The 14,929-nt window shown below is 42.3% G+C and overlaps 1 protein-coding gene across 1 annotated transcript in view; it reads left to right on the top strand.

Moving 5' to 3' along the window:
- Positions 1 to 14,929, top strand: part of LOC126474138 (obg-like ATPase 1) — a 314,868-nt gene that overhangs the window by 110,955 nt on the left and 188,984 nt on the right. The gene's annotated exons all lie outside the window — the stretch shown is intronic.

Raw genomic sequence — 14,929 nt, 5'->3', positions numbered from 1 at the left:
CAACCTTCCTATAGACAACAGCATCGCCTGCAGAAAACCTCGTAGAGCTTCCGGCGTTATCCACTAATTCATTTATATATACTGTAAACAGTAACGGCCCTATAACGCCCTCGGTAGTACAGAGGTTAGTATCCCCGCCTGTCAAGCGGGAAACCAGGGTTCGATTCCCAGCCGGGGACCAGCCGTTCGGGGTAGCTGCGCTGTCCGGGGCGCCTTGCGACGGTTCGCGCGGCTCCCCCCGTCGTAGGTGCGAGTCCTCCCTCGGGCATGGATGTGTGTGTTGGCCTTAGCGTAAGTCACTTTAAGTTACATTAAGTAGTGTGTAAGCCTAGGGACTCATGACCTCAGCAATGTGGTCCATAGGAACTTACCACAAATTTTCAAATTTTTTCCACTATAACACCTATTTCGGGTTCTCCGAAATAGCTTTTACATTTTTTAAATCCAATTCAAAGTAAAGTCTTGAATTCTGATACTTAGAAAACCCTGGATCCACTGGCAAATCTGGTCCCATAGTCGATAAGCTATTAATTTGTTAACTGAATGCAGTGCGAGACTGTATCGAATGCTTTCCGGAAATCAAGGAACGCATTATCAACCTGGCACCTAACCTGGGCACCTTTGTCCACGGCGCTGTGGATTTCATGAACTAACAGGGCGAGCTGTTTTTTTGCAAGATCTCTGTTTATGATTCCATGTCAGTTTTTGTAGTAGAGTGATTCATTTCCCAGAAACATCATAATGCCTGAGCACAGAACATATTCCATAATTGTGCAAAATCACTTCGATGTTCAAGCGACCTACGATTCATGTACTACCTGTTAGACGGGGAGCAACTTGTTTCGCATAATCTGTAGAATCTCACAAGTATCTCATTCAGTCCATGTTCGTTTTCGCTATTGAGCGATGTAGTTTACTTTCCATTCTGCCATTTCGCCATTCATGCAATGACTGGAAGGAGGAACCATATCCTACCTTCCGCGGTGTAACAGTGTATTCAGTATTTTAGCTTTCTCTCTGTCACGAGCTTTCGTGTCGAGGTAGATGTATCTCGAAAAGTTTAATCCGTTTTGGTAGAACTGCTGTCGACTGTTGAAAGTGCCCTCCGTAAAATCGGACTCTCCTGTTTACCGTTTCCGGCGAGATCGCTGCAGCTGGACGTCATGACAACGTGTTGCTTATGGAACTAATGGAGGCGATAGTTATTGAGAAGCCGGCATTGTTAATAAAGTATTTTGGAACGAAGTGGTAAATGTTTTGGGCTAGGAAGCCACTCATTACGGAGAAATTAGTCATTGCAGAGTCTTGGCTACCGATTTCTTCCGGACAATCAGATCTTTACGCAAGCAACGTAGGACAGAATGCGACAGACGTCCCCAGAAATAGGGGAAGAGCTCAGTTGTAACCCTCACGACCAGTGGATCTCTGGAACTGTAGTTGCTGATATTCAAGGATTTTAAGAACATTCGTCGCAAGACTGAACATCGATCATGACTGATTCAAGAAACATCTGTACCGCATCGTTCTTCCACAATCTTCGTATGTGGTGTAGAAGAGGGCACCAATCATGCAATCTCTGTTGCGTAAATCGCCGTGTTTACACAAATATTCCCTTGCAACATAGATAAAAACTGAACTGTACATTTAGAAATCCAACTGTAATTTGAGCTATCTGGTGAGCCGTATAAAGTGTTATGTGAAATTGAAAACAAGTTGTGAACTGTTCATTTGATAGCGCTACGTTCGTAGTTAACAGCGTAATAGAGCTACCTGTAAGAACGCTTTTAGATGGAAAAAGGGAAGAAACGGAACGGAAATTGTTTTCCGTCTCCATTATTTTAGCCTCCCAGTTACGCCATCTTGACGCAGATAGAATACGTAAGTGTGCCGAGACCTTCCTGAAAAATTCCTGCCAACTACTGCATTAAAATGTATTTGACTACTGCGTGGTATGTGGGGGGTAAGGTATAATTAAGGATACCGGAAAGGGAATCGAGTTACCAAAATTCCCATTGCTTTGATGGTGCCTGTCTGACTGCCGTATGAAAAAAATTTTGACTATTGTTTACACATACCCACGCATTTAACCATATTCAAGATTTAAAATGAACTCTACTATAGTGTCGCTCAACAAAATACATCTCGCGTTCAAAATAAACCACAAAACTGGGTTCCAATTTCCAGGGTTAGATCCCAAACCTCTCTGCAGCGTCTCGTGGTTGGGGGGGGGGGGGGGGGGAATATTTAACGTTCATGAGGATGATGGTGATCGCCCTAGTTGTTGTTAGAGAGAAGTTACCTTTATACCGGCACCCAGCATCAAAAGCAGAGAGAGCGTATTTCGTTTTAAAAAAGCCGTGGAAATATTCTCTGCCACTGAACTTAAAAACTAATTAATTCAGAGTGAGACATTTTCCTTCCATTATGTGACACAGGGTGTTTATAAAGTCAACGTATCGCTCTCCACTTCAACATTTTATTATGGACTATAAACGAGATGCACACACGAGGGCCGGTCGTCAAAGACTGTGATTGGCTCTTTTTTTCCTGTAGCTTCCGTGATAGTTTCCTATCTGTACCATGACTTTTTGAGAAAGAGGCTTTTTATAAGTCCATAGGCGGCAGCATCTAGTATTGGGAGGTTGGTAGTAATGCTCCATTTTGTTGACGCTCTTTGCATTTCGCATACCAACAGTGGACGTGATGCGAGAGGAGCAGTACGGGGAGCAGTACGGTGCAATAAAATTCTGTGTTCGTTTAAACCATACACCCACTGAAACTTACGAAAAGCTGCTGCAAGCGTACGCTGATGATGCACTGCCTTGTGCAACAGTATTTAGGTGGCTCAAGGACCTCAAAAAATAAGAGACGTGTTTGTGTTAAGCAAGGTGTGCCGTGTTTTGCGACTTCTGCTTTGACTGAAATCAACAGCAAAACAGCAGTTTTGATTGCCCGTGAGGACTGGCGGATAATATAACGTAACCTCAGTGAACTGTTGAGAATTTCGTATGGCAGTCTCTTTATGCTTATGCGTGATCATCTTCATATGACCCGTGTTTGTGTCCGTTGGGTGCCACCTCTGTGGAATCCCGAACAAAAAGGCTATGCGAATGGAGACAAGCCGTGAGGTGCTGCGTCTCCTTGCTGATGGAAGGGATTTGTTTTCTCACCGCTGATGAGTCATGACGGCGCCGTTATGATCCTGGAGGAAAACGAGCCAATACAGCGTGGAAATCGCCAGATGTCCAACAGCAAACACTACTATTAAAGCAGCATACTACACGTCAGTATCGGCTAAATTGAGGAAGCACATTGCAAAAAAACGACCAGAACCTTCTCGGACTGGGTGGCGATTTCGTCAAGACAATGCGCAGCCTCACGTCGCAAATCAAGTTACACAGTTTCTGGCTCAACTCAGCATTACCTGTGTACCGCATCCTCCTGTTAGCCCGGATATTTCATACTTTGATTTTTTTTTAAATTTTCATCATTAAACGCAAAGCTTCATGGAGTTCGTTTTGAGAACTCTGAACGAGTGCTCAAGAAAAATAAGGCGATTCTCAAGGACCTGACGAAGAATGGCATGCCTCATGTGTTCCCTACTCCTTGAATAAACATTTTATGGCGTGAATAAACTTTTTATGGCGTCTCTAAGCCATAAAAAGTTCATTCAAGGAGGAGGGGAGTACTTTGAAAAAGATAGTGTAAACAATGAAGTTGAGTAATAAACCTCTGAGAAAGAAAAATCAGTATCGCTTTTTGTTGATCAGTCCTCGTACATGGAGACATTTCTTGATACAAATTTAGTTCCTGTCAATGGAGCGACGCTGCAGATGCAAGCCCAAGTCCCATCATTCCTGTGTAGCCGGAAAACCCTTGCTAATATATATAGCGCTATTTGTTTCACACCTGCGGTTTTTCAGCTGTTTAATATTGTTGATTTTTTCCTTTAATACACCTTGGCCTTGATAAATTCCCATATGAAAAAGTATACTGGTGTCAAATCGGGTGAGTGGGGAGACCAAAGTCCTGGAAATGCATGGCCAATCCATCTCCCAGGAAAAGTGGCATTCAAGTAGTCCCGGGCGCAGTCGGTCAGCAACAACAGCCGTTCTTTTTTCCTGTCGTGAACATACTTTTATATTACATACAAAAAAGTAAAAAACTTTAACGCTAAGACAGAAAAGGTACCGTAACGGATTTTATAAAATCAGTTTTATCACCCCAGTTGGCTAAAAGTTTTTGGGAAACTTGGGAGAAACGAACTGATGACTCCAAATCTGAGTCGTTGATTAGTCTGTCAATCTTATGTCCATACAGATTCATAGATGACCACATCAGCTCTGCACTCCTTGGCTGGCTGTACGATATCACTTTGTCCTGCTTTGCCTCACAGCTCTGTCGCTTAAGACATTCTCCCCATAAGCTGTGCAATTTAATTTTCTTGTGTCCGTGCAAAACAAATTTCTACGGGCGCTTCCCAGAGGGCTGCGCAATTGCAGCGACTGTCCAAAACCACTGTCACACGAGCGCGTACATCGTAGCGGTCCTTTTTCTCGGACTCAGGGGTGCACGCTGGCCCGAGGTATTGGCGTACGGTAGGTAGGCCGTATCGCTACGTATCGCTTTTCCCTTTCCGTATACAATACAATCACCCTCACACTTGTGTTGAGACTCGCATGTAACATCTTCCTGTTTCCCAGTCGCCATCTTTTCTTCCCACTGATTTGCTACCCCTGAACGATTGTTTTGTTTTCGAATCAACATAACGAGGTCCTCAGATGTCCAGGGTAAGAACATTCTTGCAGAATCGTGTACGAGTGGCGTAAATGCCCAAGACTTCTGAAGCCGGTGATTTACTAACGGTCTCCTTCACAGAGTAGTGGAGAACGATTGCTTTGTAATATATTTTAAACGGATGTTTTACGTTATTCGTTTTCACTGTGACTCTGAGTAAGCTGTTCAGTTGTTTTCCGTGACCTTGTCTTCCAACGGAGTTTCAAGCTAAGATGTAGATGTATGGGCGACCACGAAGACTCTGTAGCAGACAAGACTTCATAGACATCAGAGTTCTGTCACCTGCTTCTATTCTCCGTATGCCCTTCAGAATTTTGGACAGATGCACGCAGCAGACGAAGTGCCTTACAACGTACAGTATGCCACCATGACGAAATGGTCTGCGAACTCTTCCAACTGGATATTGGTCACGTGGCATTCCAGAAAAAGTGGGATCTTGCTGCGCAGGAAAAGATCCCTGAGTTTAAAAATTTAGGCACTTGTCTAGATTCCTTGGCATTTCATTTCTACAGTGATTGCAAGAATATTAATCGGTTAATTGGGGTAACTAAAAATCGTCGGTTTGTCAATCTGTAACTATTTTATCTCTAAGATTGTACGCGAGTGTGTGCTGTGATTTAGTTCTTCTTTCGTTGTTCGCGGCTTTAAACACTCATATCTCGCTGCTACCTTTCATAAAATGATTTTTTTTCCGACTGTGAATTCGTCATCTCCATATATCCCCTTTCAGAAGCGAGTCAAGAAGTGATACAAATCAATATTTCGCTTACTGATAATTGCGGATAAAGATAGAGGAGCGGTGACATGTTGGCATTGCTGGAGAACGCTAATAGCTAATTGACTTCGATGAAATTTTCTCATTGGGCATTGAGTAAGGTGGCACAGTGGAAGCATACTGAACTTGTATTCAGGAGGACAACAGTTCAAATCCCCCACCGTCCATTTAGCTTCAGGTTCTCCGTAGCTTCCCTAAACTGGTTAGCGCAAATGCTGGAATGATTTCTTCGAAATGAACATGGCCTATTTCCTTTGCCAACTTTCAAGCATTCCTTGCTTTGACTCCGCCCATAATGACCTCGTCGTCTAGCGGTCGCTAACGGAAATCCTACCTTTCTTTCATTCATCTTCGATTATACAGAGTAGAACCAGCAGCAGTCTCAGTTCACTAAATATCTGGATCACATACGTACTCCACAGGCCATCATACTGTGGATGACAGGGAAGGTACCTTGGATCACTGTCGAACCACGTTTCCACAGGAATGAATTTCTTGCGCATATATCCTCGCATCGCTGCCCTTACATTCAAGTTTAGCTCATAGCTTATAGTGACTCACAAATATTGGACATGGAAATGGACATCTCGTAGGAATCGTTTGGGAACATCTAATACTCTAATAAGGGAGTTACCTTTCGAGGACGACGTTTCGTTCGTAAATGATTTTTGAATGAGTAAAATCAATTTTGAAATCTTTTTAAACCATATTTCAGGCTAATACACACATGCGAGATGCCGTGCCAGCTCGCATTAAATGACAAGTAACTTTGAAATACTTGGCAACTGGAATCAATGCAGTGAATGTATTGCTTTCTGAAGAGCACTAGTTCTGAATTTTTATGTTACCTACAATACACCGAAGATAAGCGTACATCGGAAATTAAGGCCTTTGTTTCAACAGTTGAGCTTTGTTTTCAGTTTCAGAGTTATCGAAGTTTCTGATAGATGACGGTTGTGTCTTACTGTTACGGTATGTAATTTCGTAGCCAAACTTTGCACTACTGTGCAGAACATTCGTTAGTCGATGATTGCACCAATATGAACACTGTTCTCTGTGCATCGAATTTTAAGAAGGGTCAGGAGTAGTTTTGAATCTCTAAAGCTACAAATAAATTTCCATTTCGCCGTAATATTTACACTTACTGACTGAAGCAAAAAAAATTAATTATACTGAAATAAAAAATGCATTTACTGTGTTGACTGTTCTGAAACAACAGGAATCTCAACACGTTAACAGCCTCAGTTAGAATACTTCTTAATCAATTTCGTCACGGCAAACGATGGTGTGTTACTCAGTTACAAATAAGTGAGTATAAGTAGTTGCTGAATGTTTGAATGATTTTCAAATCACACTGTTTAAGAACATTTTGGCACTTTACAGAGCAATGTTTGTTATTAACTTAGTTGAAGACCAAGTCCAATAATTTGGCATGACGCTAACTCCTAAAGAACGTAAACTATTCTGTATCTGTGCTGTCGAACGAACCATAGCAGAATGAGAGCAGATCCACCTTTTGGCAGTTGATTGAGCTCGCAGGCGATGCTGAGGGAAGCGACATCTTGAAAGAAAGTTAAACGCCTTAAACTTTCGTAACTTAGGCGGAAGTTGGGATCACAGAGTGCAGGTAGGGTGTTTCCACATGTAAGCTAGTGGTGGTGAGGGAGTGCACGTGTAAGTAATTCATGCCTGTGAAAATCGAACTTTAGTCATTCTCTTTCCTGTTCCACTCGCAAATGAAGCGAAAGGAAAATGACTCTATACATGCCTTCATACGACTCCTAACTTCTCTATTTTGTCTTTACGGTTCTTAGGCGAAATCTATGTTGGCGACGGTACGATCATTCTGCAGGCAGCCGCAAATGCCGGTTCTCTAAATTTTCCCACTAATGTTATGCGAAAAGAACGTCATCTTCCATCCAGGGATTCCTATTTGAGTTCACGAAGTATCTCCGTAACACTCGCTTGTTAATCAGACCTACCGTTAACAAACCCAGCGGCTCGCCTCTGAATTGCTTCGATGCTTTCTTTTAATCAGACCTAGTGAGAATCTTAAACACTCGAACAGTACTCAAGAATGGGTCGCACAAAGTGTTCTGTACGCAGTCTCCATTATAGATGAGCTGTACTTTCCTATAATTCCCCCTCGCTGCATTTCATATCGCTTCGAAAGATTTCCCCTACGTATTTAATCGATATGAAAATGTCAAGCAATACATCAGTAATTCTGTATTCAAACATTACAGAACTATTTCTGCTACTCATCTGCATTAATTTTCTTCATTTATAACAAACTGCCATTCATCACACTAAAGAGAAATTCTGCAAGTCATCCTGGGTCATCCTGTAGTGACGTAACGAGGACACTTTCCCGTACACGGCAGCTTGCAGTTCCAGAATGCTGCTCACCCTATCCGTCAGATTATTTATGTACATAGAGAATAAGAGCTGTCCTAAAACAGTTTTCTGGAGCACCTTCGATGATACCTTTGTATCCAGTGAACTGTAGCCGTATAGAACAAAACATATTCCTTATGCTCGGACCTTCATTAAAAGTCTGCTGTTGCCCACTGTGTAAAACCATTTTCGGAAACTTATGAAAGTGGAATCTGCCTGTTGCCCGTAATCTGTGATTTGCAGAATGTCGTGCGAGAACGTGGCGAGCTGAATTACGCGCTAGTACTTTTTCCGAATTCGTGTTAATTTGTGTGTCTGCCTCAAAAAAATTTATTATATTTAAACGTAAAATGTGCTGAAGAATTCTTCTGCAAACGGTTTTAAGGTTGCTGGTCTACAGTTGTGCGCGTCCGTTCTTTTACCGTTGTTACACGTAGGAGTCACCTTCAGTTGTGTCTTTTTTTTCCCCCACGCGCTTGGGACTTTGCACTGCGCGAGAGATTCGCGATAAATGTAAAAATGTAAGCTAAGTAATCACCCGGTGCCGAAGAGTACTATGTAAAACGAATTGGCGTTCCATCCGGAGCTGGCGACATATTTGTATGCCCCCCCCCCCCCCCCTTATGCGAGTCTGTGCGACTTTCAAACGATGGTGTGTCAGTACGATCCTCGTGCGTGAATGAATTAAACGCCAGAAGTAAAATTTGAGCTTTCGCTTTGCTATGCTCTATTGCCGCATCAGACTCGTCGACGAGTGAGTGGAAAGAGACCATTGACCCACTTAGCGATTTTATGCAGGACGAGAATTTTTTCGCGTTCCCAGCAAAATCTGTCACTGATAATATACATTCATGCAGAGCGTTAACTGATGATAATCATTAATATGAGTATATGCGTAGTTTTATTTTCTTGTTACTTCTGTGTTTTGTTCCATTTAACTGCGGAGAAAGTTTCCGCTGAGTAAACAACGATTATTTACTTGTTTCTGGTTGGATTGTTGTGGTCGGGGGGGGGGGGGGGGGGGGAGGGAGGGAGCAGGTCAGGTTCTGATGATGTGTGCTATATGGCTGGTGACGGCCTTCGTTTCGAATTTTGACCCTAGTTTCTTCTTCCGTAGAAGGCTAAACCGCGGTGTGGTGTAGCGGCAAATTGTGCTGCATTATCATGCATGGTGTGTGCTACCGCTTCGGTTGTCCATCAAGCATTGTGTGAACCTGAGTAAAGTGAAAGTTCCACATTTACTGCTTTACTTTCCTCCTGAAATGAACACAAATGTAACATGCACAGTTGTATTAGTGACTGTGTATTTGTTATGTAGTGTTTCTTTTTGGATTGATTTAATACTGTTGTTATAACTAAAATACCAACAATAGTGCAGGCTCATATATATAAATTCTTTTCCTCAAGTTCTATCCGGATTTTTCGTTTGTGTCAGTTCCTACTTTCGTAGGATTTTTGTGCTTCAGTTACCATATATATTTCAGCTGGTCGTTTCATGCATTATCAATAGCTTTCTCAATGTCAGGACGTAGTTGAGCGTGTCTCCAAATAGAAGCAGATAGAATTCGTGAAAATCTTCAGAGGAACATAATTTAGTCTGCTCCCATGGACCCTCTGTGCTTACAGGCGTATGTAATGTAATAGCAAGATTCACTCCGAATTTTGCATACTTTCGTGAATCTTCAACTAATTGGTGTGTAGTGCAAACATTACCAAAGCGATAGTCGTAACAGTATAGGAGAATGTTAAGCTGCATTGTGGTGCTGAGTGAGCCGGCGAAGACCTGACGAAAGAAACTTCACAAATATTCATCGTTTCTGTCGACTCGTAAACCAAGTAAAACGTATGTTGTAAATAACATTATGAAAAGGATACTTGCTACTCACCATATAGCGGAGATGCTGAGGCACAACAAAAAGACTGTCACAAAATAAGAATTCGGCGCGAGAGTTGTGTGTGTGTGTGTGTGTGTGTGTGTGTGTGTGGTTTTTTTTCACATATTTCTGACAAAGGCCTTGTTGGCCGAAAGCTTACTGTGTGATAGTCCTTTTGTTGTACCTATCTGCGACTCAGCATCTCCGCTATATGGTGGGTTGCAACTATCCTTTTCATAATATTGTTACATTCCATCCTGGATTTTCCACTAAACAGTATGTTGTTAGTAAATTAACATAAAATTCAAATGCCCAAGATAATTACTTGCTACAGGTTTCTGTTCAAAAGATAGCAATAATATAGGCAATTACTATCGTCTTCGAAGTTTCATAACTGCTTCCAGTTCTACATGTCTCATTTGTTCATAAAAGAACATATGTTGACGAAGCTGTGGATGTTTCAGACAATGTATTGAGGAAGGAGAACTCTTCATGCGCGTTATGCTGCATAATACAGGATGACAATAAAACAGAAGCAAAAAAATGTTTGCGGCGTTTCGTAATAGCATATATAAGAGCAATGTAACTCGAGCATTTGCACAGAGACTGCTAGAAGTGGAGAAAAAGGCGAAATTTTTTATAGTCGCTCCCAATACGATCCCGAGTACCAGAAACCAATGCTAATCCACAGGAAAATACGAAAAATCGTATGTCGATTAGCGGTGCATGTGGGAACGGTATGTACGTCGTGTCAGACTGTTATCAGAAAGGATCTCCATGTTTATCTTCAAAATTCTTTTTGTTGTGCTTGAACTAAAGTTTTCAGCCCAACCTACACGGTTCTTTTTTCCGGTCGTTTCTGTATAAAGGGGTGTACGGACATTTGGATCATCGGTTCATCATTTCTTGAACTTGGGCTTGGTTCAGCTTGTCCTGGTGTTAACTCAAAGTACAATTGCTACTATGCGTCGGAAAATCACCACCAACAAGATAAAAAGGTTGACTGGTGTTTGGTGTGCATTTTACAGGTCAGTTTTATTTTGACCACCCTATACAGGTGTGGCACGTCTTGCCAGATGGATTTGCGTGTTAAGAATTAAAGTATGTGTAACCTGTCCTACATGAGTCTGTAACTTTTATCATAGGAGCGAAAACTGAAAAGTAAACTCGGACTGCTGCTCAAAGCACTGTTTCCTCACGAGTTTCATTTGTTATGCTTTACATGATGTTTAGTCTTTTCTGTTCGTGCAAAAAGAAACGAAAAATTTTTGCCCGATGAGTTTTGTTAATTTTTTTTCGTGTCTCGCTATAATTAAGAGTGCATCAGTGTAACGAGACATCCGGAGATTCTTCCATCTTCCAGGATGTGAATCGTTGAAACAATTCGGTCACTAACGAATTGTCTTGAAAATGAGTGTTCGTTAGGTCGTACAGTAAAAATCGCAACTGAAGAAAACACATTATGTTTTCGAAAAAGGGTTGAACAGTACATCTACTGTGCGCATTTGGTAGGTAGAATTCAAGAAAAGCGACAAAATACAGTCTTGTGTCAGATTATTTTTACACGAAACGCACTTGCTCAATAGCTAGCCAAAATGCAAGTGTATTACAGGAGAAGTTTCGAATCGGTACACATATGAATCCACTTTACGAACAAGTTCAGGATCCAAGTGATTTCTTTCTCAGAAGCGAAAGATACCTGACCCATTTGTAGGCATCGTTTTGAGGCACGGAAAGCGACTGTTTCTGTCTACGAAGCATGTTCGGATGAACATCCGCATATCTTAGGCACTTGACTGCTTGGTTTACGATGGTTGTATGTATTTTGAAGGAATGTGCTTTGATAAGATGTGAAACTCAGATAAACATTAATTCACATTACTTTTACAAATTATCAAAAGCGGCTGTATGTAATGCTTCCAAAGCGAATAATAGGTTTTTTGCCTCGAGTTGTTTTTCAGGAGAGTTATTATAAATAGTGGAGATTCATAGGTATTTACGCCCAGAAAGCAAAGCGAGAAAGAACTGCGTAACGGTCAGTTTTATTTTAGGTCGACACAGTCATGAAAATAATTTCCGATAAGCAGTATCTGCTGCATGTTCATCGGTGCTGGGTTTCTATTACAGAAAATGTGTACGCGAGAAGTGATGTATCGGACACACGTCACGTATTTCGTGCCTCGGGGGAGCCAGACCCAAGAATCAGATATGAAAAAGCCATAACCATATTATCGCAAGTATAATGTCCCATTAACTTATCGTACTGCGTCAGATGAACATCGGCGTTAAACTACCGTGGTGCTGTTTCCCTAATAGTATGGAAGTTCCCGCGGTTGGGCTCGGCGTACAGTTACAGAAACATTAAATGCTATCGCTTTACCTGCTGTCGTAGTGCGCGGCATGGGGTCAATTTTAAAAAGCGTCATTATTGCTATCGGAGCAAATCTCTTTTTCCCCTGTTCAGTACGGTAATACTTCTTTAAACAGTGCTCACTTTAGGTGCTGTGCGCAATAGACGTATGTTTCTGCACCAGTACGTATTATACCACAGCAAAATTAGGCCGCTGATTGCATCAGACCAAGGGAGAGGTGAACTATGTTTCTGCACTTTATATGTACCCAGTCCTATTCCCAATTTTTTTTTAGTGGTAACCGTTTTCGACCCGCTCGAAACATCCAGTTTGCAGGTACAATACATAACAAATTCACAGTTTTTCCTGTACGTGAAGTAGCTGAAAAAGTGAGGCCAAGCAACTATTTCTTTAAGAGCGAAGTAGCTACCGTTCAAGTCTCTACTACAACGTACGAAAGAGGGATTCTGCGACACTGCTGTATGTCTGCTTTTCGTTTGTTCAATCGGTTGACGATTACTTGTTGGTAAAATTCGTCAACAGCGCGTCTTGCTATAATCAAGTAGTATCTGACGCATCGAACAGCTGCACTGTATATCAGATGGTACGTAGCAGCATATACACATATTCTCGTCAAAATGTCAATCCATCATGGGAGACGGAACGGATAGATCCCGTTTTCACTATAGGTAAGCAACAGTACGGACGTAGTCATTATTGGAGGCCCAAAGAAACTGAGCGAACATACGAGCGACCGACTAGATCTCATGCTGTTCGGAGTATATAAACTGACCAGTTATCATGCAGGCGAATAATGGTCTACAAGCTTATTAGACAGTTTTACACCACGACAATTTTTAGACCACCTACAGTTTACAATAATAAGTGAAAAAATGTATTGCTGCCCTACCCAGATTGTTGCTTTGAATTATGCAAAGCTTTTGCACGTATTGCCCTGTTAGAGTTAGTATGCTGGTGCCTTCCTCTTACCCTTGAACTGACTTACCCAGCCAGGTATGGGAGACCTACAATTTAACCTTAAATGTCAAGATCGCCCATTTATTAATTCCATTACGGGGTTCAAACGATAAATGCGCAAATTGATTGAGATTTAGCGAACATCATGAACCTGCCTATCTAGACATCGTAGAAATCCGCCAGTGCATTCGAATAGCGTGACTGAAGTATGCAGGACTCGTATCATGTATAATCAACATGTTTCCTTGGGCACGTATTTAGAAGGTTTGAAAGTATTCGTCGGCAGTTTGACTTACATCGGTATCATATGAAGTGCTCCTTCAGTAACAGTTTTCCAAAATGTTTTCGACGCTCCTGGCGAAAGAGTAGTTGCCGGTAATCAGCTTAAATACAACTGCCGTCTTAATGCCATTGGAAAAGAAAACTTCAGCTACATCTTCGTTTCTTACATCTTTTTTATATTACGGATCTTCGTGTTGCTAGTGATTATCCTATGGCCATAGACTTCGCTTCTGATGAGATCCACTACTTTTGATTGGACGATTATTTTATTTTACTGTATTAGCAAAGTTATTACAAAGAATAATTAATATATAATGTCAATAGCGGCAATCCGTCTAGCACTGTAAGAATATGACGTTTACGATCTGACCGTAAAGTTGTTACTGAATGGAAACCACAGCCGTTTGTCGAACAATGTGTGCACCATTAAATTTTGCACATGCCGTACCCATCGGTTTCAGGCGTAATCTAATATCTACAGCTAAAGACAGGAGAATAATTAGCATGCCGGATTCTTGCTTTGTTTCGTAAACCCGAAACTATTAAATTATGCCGCTTTGTAAGGGATGTTAGTATCCGCTCTAGTATCTCTGGCGGAAAATAGAAAAATAGAAGGGATCCATTCACGTGCATGCCCAAGATCTGAAGTGGAGGGGGGCCGGGGGGGGGGGGGGAGCCAGGTGGTGTTGGATGGGGGCAGGGGGAGTAAACCCGTATTAGTTTTACGCTGAATGGAGAGGTGCTTTGACGAGGTAGGCTCTGAGCGTTGGGTTTGTGGAGACATTTTTTTTTTTTTCCTCTCTCTCTCTCTCTCTCTCTCTCTCTCTCTCTCTCTCTCTCTCGCTCTTCAGGTGGGCGGGACGGGGGGGGGGGGGGGTGGAGGAAGGTCAGCTGGCATCCTCTGAAGAGTGTGTCTCCTGATCGCTGTTTGCCGTAAGAGCAAAGAGTTTTGAATTTCCAAAGACAGAGCACAGTTGCCACACCGAGCGGGGTGGCGCAGTGGTAGCACAGTGGACTCGCATTCGGGAGGACGACGGTTCAATCCCGCGTCCGGCCATCCTGATTTAGGTTTTCCGTGATTTCCCTAAATCGCTCCAGGCAAATGCTGGGATGGTTCCTTTGAAAGGGCACGGCCGACTTCCTTCCCCATCCTTCCCCTAATCCGATGAGACCGATGACCTCGCTGTTTGGTCTCTTCCCCCAAACAACCCAACCCCAACAGTTGCCACGGAGGCTGGCAGTAGTCACTTACGGTCCTGTTTTGTGAGTGTGGTTTCTTATCGAGTGATTAAGTTCTGTGTAAGACATTAAAGCGATTGTCTCGGCTAAAAAAATATTCTACTTATCAAACATAGGGCAGGTGCGAAGGTGCCTGAGAACTCGTGAACAGGATTTATTCTGAAGTATTCTCACCTCTTTGTTGGGGATATCAAAATTCGTATCACGGCTTTTACAGCTGGTGGGAGGAATGTCGG

Source organism: Schistocerca serialis, chromosome 1, assembly GCF_023864345.2.
Source record: "Schistocerca serialis cubense isolate TAMUIC-IGC-003099 chromosome 1, iqSchSeri2.2, whole genome shotgun sequence".
Lineage (NCBI taxonomy): Eukaryota > Metazoa > Arthropoda > Insecta > Orthoptera > Acrididae > Schistocerca > Schistocerca serialis.
Note: the sequence above shows the minus strand (reverse complement) of the source record. Positions and strands in the feature narration are given on the sequence as shown.